Source organism: Aegilops tauschii, chromosome 6 (assembly GCF_002575655.3).
Source record: "Aegilops tauschii subsp. strangulata cultivar AL8/78 chromosome 6, Aet v6.0, whole genome shotgun sequence".
Classification (NCBI taxonomy): Eukaryota; Viridiplantae; Streptophyta; class Magnoliopsida; order Poales; family Poaceae; genus Aegilops; species Aegilops tauschii.
The window spans coordinates 323,737,206-323,742,434 of record NC_053040.3 but is presented as its reverse complement, the minus strand read 5'-3'; the positions used below and the strand labels follow the sequence as shown (position 1 = coordinate 323,742,434).

General features: G+C 50.4%; 1 pseudogene; it reads left to right on the top strand.

The window, feature by feature from the left end:
- Positions 1-638: 638 nt before the first annotated feature.
- LOC109784001 (transcription factor MYB30-like) lies at positions 639-1,561 on the top strand (annotated as a pseudogene).
- The last annotated feature ends 3,668 nt before the right edge of the window (positions 1,562-5,229 follow it).

Below are 5,229 nucleotides of genomic sequence, written 5' to 3'. Positions count from 1 at the left end.
AGCTGATCGAGCGAAGAATGCTGAGCTCAAGAACACGCACAACACACGCGAGAGAGGAAAGCTTTTTTGCCGCAGCTAACAATGCCACGTTTTCTGTTTCATTTCTTTTTCCTTATTGCTGGTACAACCGAAAGCCTAGCTAACAAACCCCGGCCAGCCCGTCGTGATCCGGATTGATCGCGCCATCCCACGACCTCCTTCACACAGATGTGCCACGCTGACCGGGTTTACAGAAAACCAACAAAGGAAAAAAACGGGATAGTGCGGAGGGCACGTCCCAGCTACGTGCATGCTGCATGTGACCATCACATCAGTGCAGGCATACACAAGTTTAAAACAGAAAAATGACCCTAGTGGTCTGAGGGAGAGCTTATTCTATCACACATCACCTTCCTACTTTTTCAACCGATAGAGCAGGGCACACGCGCATGCCTGACACTACAAACTTCTGTACTTAGAGAGAGAAGCCGGGCAATAAACAAGGAAGCAAGCAACGTACTACATGGACTCCATCATGCAAACAATAGAAAAAGAACAGCACCACTTGGATATAACGCCACAATTCTCCCTCGTTTTGTCAGGCAATGGTGTGGTCGCAACTGCTCGGAACCTGCTCCAATTGACCACGTTTTCGCCATCGCCGCGCGGAGAGTACAAATAGCGCAACCCTCCCGCAATCTACACAGCACCAGCCGTATTCTTCCTAGCAGCTCTGGCAGCCTTTACCTTCGGATTAGCGTCAACACACTGAGCAATCCATACATCACACACACAGCACCAGAGGTTTAACTTAATTAGTCGGCCGAGAAGAGCAGATGAGTGAGCAAGGTAGCTATGGGGAGGTCTCCTTGCTGCGAGAAGACAGCGATCAAGAGGGGCCCGTGGACGGCGGAGGAGGACATGACCCTGGTCGCTCACATCAAGCAGCACGGGCACAGCACCTGGCGGGCGCTGCCGAAGCAGGCCGGCCTGCTGCGCTGCGGCAAGAGCTGCCGCCTCCGGTGGATCAACTACCTGCGCCCCGACATCAAGCGCGGTAACTTCACCAGCGAGGAGGAAGACGCCATCATCCAGCTCGACGCCATGCTCGGCAACAGATGGTCCACCATTGCCGCCAGGCTGCCTGGGAGGACGGACAACGAGATCAAGAACGTCTGGCACACACACCTCAAGAAGCGACTCGACTCGTCCTCGTCCAAGACGTCCGGCCAGGCATCACCTAAGCGCAAAGCCGAGAAGCCTGCTGTGGCTGCGAGCACGCTCGAGGATCCGACCTCCGACCCGGTGTCGCCGGAGCAGTCCCTGTCGACGTCATCTGCCACCGACTACTCGATGGCCTCGTCGTTGAACACGGGCAGCCTCGGAAGAGTTCCAGATCGACGACAGCTTCTGGTCGGAGACACTTGCGATGTCGGTGGACAGCTCCGGTTCCGGGATGGCAACCAGCGACACCTTCGGCGCAGATCGCGCATCGCCGTTGTCGAGCAACGATGAGATGGACTTCTGGGTCACGCTGTACATGCAGGCTGGTGACATGCAGAATTTGTCACAAATTTAATGAGAAAATTGGGTTATTTTACATAACATATTTTTGAAGAAAAGGGGTTCCCCCTCCCAATTTTTATTGGAAACCAGGCAGGCAAACAAGACAACAACTGTTCCCAGCGCTCAAGCCTAGCCAAAGTAGCTGGGCCAGATTAAAAAGGCAACAAAAAGTAAACAAGCCTATGAGCAGGGAAGTCACCAAACAAGCAAAACAACATCAGACCTGCATTTCACGAGCATCTACAGCCGGTCTCATACGGCCAGGCGGACCGCCTGATCACTATCGGGTCACTTTTTTGTCTAGACGGCCCTCTCAAACACGTTAGCTGATCGGTATTCCTCATATCCAGCCCAAATACGAAGCGGATACGGGACGCCTGGACCCGGCTCACGCTGGTCCATCCAATCCCACATAAATCCCTTCCTATCCGCTCGCCGGACCAAACCTTAGCAACTTCACTCCCCTTCCCTCCACTCTTCTCCGTCACCTAAGCTCATCTCCGGCATGGCGGGCAGCGAATCTGAGTCCTTCACCTCCAGATCCGTCGACCCCAAACTCATCCCACGCGGCCCCGAGGAGGAGATGGCCGTCCGGCTTGCGCTCCGCCGACCTCGGAGGACGCCCGTGCACGGCTGCGCTCGGACTCCATCCATCGGGAATCCATTGCGTCCGCCCAAATGGCGCATGAATCCGGCACTAGGCCAGCCGTAGTTGCCTCGCCGGAGGCCTGCGATCCGTCTGGCGTCCGAACGCGCTGGCGGATGCGCAACCCCTCCGTTGGCGCGTCGAGCATCGGGACGCACCATGGGCCTCGTCTGACGAGGCCATGGCATGGCGTGCCCACCATGCAAGGCATCGAGCGAGGGAGGCGACGGCAGCCCTCGCGGCGGCGAACGTCGGTGGGCGGGGTCGCATTCTCCGGCGCCCCATATGGCGCATTAGTCCGAGCGACGCAACCGCATCGTGGTCGATGTCGGCGGCTCGTCCCCGGACGGATCCATCATCGATCCGACGTCCACCGGCACCCAACGGGTTCCGGGCTCCGACGAGGAAGAGTAGGGCATAGGAGACGGCGGCGCAATAAGTCCCGTGAGTCGGCACGTGTCCCATGCCCTACTCTATCGGACCAACGCAGCCGGTCACCGGACATGGCCACGGCGACCGGACGAGATCCGGTTAAAGATCGCTACGTTGCATGTAATAATATGGATTTGAGGTTTTCTAATTTAAGGTATCTGGATGATGATTTTGAGGCGTGACCGATCACTGTCGTCCAGATGCTTCCACAGGCATTTGAGGGCTCAGATTTGCCAAGTCCGACTATAGATACTCTAATAGCACATGGCAACGACTCTTGTCAAAGATTATGTTACATAACTGATGTAACTAATAACTGTGTTGATATTTCTCGGTAACATGTGCGGCGAAACAGGCGTGTGCGGTGTTGGTGCCGGTCATCAAGCCGTGTCAACATTTGGTTACTCGCGATGAATTTGCTTGCGCGTTGTGGTCTTCTTTTTAGGAAATATAAACGAGTATCAGTATTTTAAATAAATTGTCTATTTGTTTCGTCAAATTTCAGGCATTCAATATGTCACATTTTTAGCGAAGGTCACGCTAAAATTATCAATTTTGCATCTTTCTTTTGAGAATATACGAACTAATTTGGCTATATCTTATATGTATGGATCAAAGTTGAATATATAAATCTGTATCACGGGCGTCAAACAATTTCATCGGAGGTTTGAGGGAGTTCTTTGAGTTCGCCATGCAAGATATGGTGGGAATGGGTGGCAAAAAATGGTGTATATGTGTTGGTTCTCAAAACTTGATTATGTACACACCAGAGTCTGCACATTGCATCGGCACTTGTTGTCATCTGGCTTCATGTCTAATTATACAAAATAGACAAGTCATGGTCTAGTGGATGACGGGTCGTCAGATGAATAAGTGGGGCATGGATTGCCGGAAGAATAAGGGATGGAGCACCAAGACAATGGATATCATGAAGACGACGAACAAATTGATCGTGATGAAGAGGTCAGTCATGATGAAGAGTCTGGCAAACATGAAGAGGCCAAAGCGAAAACGACAATCACGGGATTGCTTGTTGGACGGAATGGTCCAGGACCCTCATGTGCAAGATTTGATTGTCAAAGTGACTACTAATGAGACAGGGGCCTGTAGTGAGGCTATCAACCTGGCGACAATTGAGAAACACTCAAAAACTCTTGAGAAACACTCAAAAACTCCATTGCATGCGGGTGCAAGCCAAAACACAACCGCCTCAGTGTCACGTTGGATCTTATGGACATTAAGGCAAAAATCATCATATTATGTGAGCTTGAGATGTACTTCCCGCCCTGATTCTTTGACATCATGGTACATCTACTAATCTACATTGTCGGGACATCACCGATCTAGGGCCGATGTTCCCGCAGAACATTTTTCGATACGAAATGTTAAATGGGATTCTCAGATGATACGTCCATAAGAGGTTCCATCTGTACGACAGCATTATCTAAGGCATTCTCATCGGAAAGGTAATCTCATTTTGCAATGACTACATGAAAGTCGTCGTACCTATAGTTTTGCAATGACTACATGAAAGTCGTCGTAATTTTGTTGAAGGAGCCGAAGCTCTATATTAATCTAACATAGCCATTACAAGAAAATACCTTAAAAGAAAATTACTATCCAATACTTTGAGAGTTCTCTATCCTCTTCATTCCACTCAAGAGGATAACACATACCGTCTGATATTGTCCGCTCTCGAGTTTTGTACTATCGTTAGAACAAGAAAGTAGTATCTATGTAGGCAGTTGGTAAACCACTGATCTCGGTGAGGAAGTTTCGATGATCTGGAACCCAAAGGATTCATAGGCCGGAGAAGAAGATATTCACTTGCAAATAGCAGGGATAGCGACAGCTAGCGCCAGTCTAGTGCTATTTGTTCTGGGTAGCGATAGAAAATAGCGTGTTGTTATGATGTGGCTGCAATAGCGGTAAATCCTGTATGTGAGCATCGAGCTTGCAATATCGCCCGCTATCCGCTACGCCGAACCTCTATTTAAAACATGTATATCATGACGAGATGTCTACCTAAGTCAATGGAATAAGCATCTCTGTTATCACCAAAGCACCACCACTCGACGGAACAAGCACGTCAACACTCAGCTGGGACCGGCGACGTCACAACTACGAACCATCCCATGAACCCTATGAAGATGCAAGTGAGATTTGATCTAGATTAGATTGATCCTCAACATAACACATCAGAGAGGTGAGTTGGTGAGCATGTTGTTGCAAACTCCCACGGTTAGGTTATACCTCCTAGCCGCCATAATTTATCTTTTGAATTATTTCGTAGATCAAGCACCAAACGTACAGTGCCTCTGTATGTATCCATGCATATGAAACCACTGACCCTACAGAACTTCCCTATCTAAAACAAGAGTAACGTCAAAGAACTAGAGGAGGATGCACTACTATGGAAAAGCCTAGTAGTAGCGTGGGGTAAAGGCCAGGCCATAGCATGGGGGTCACACTACTGCTAGCGCCTTGCAACTAACTGGTTGTAGTAGCGCGGGCCTGCCCCGTGCTACTACTACTTTTGTTAGCAGTAGCGTGGGGTAGGACCCGCGCTCCTGCTAACTAGCTGTAGCGCCGGGTATTACCCCGTG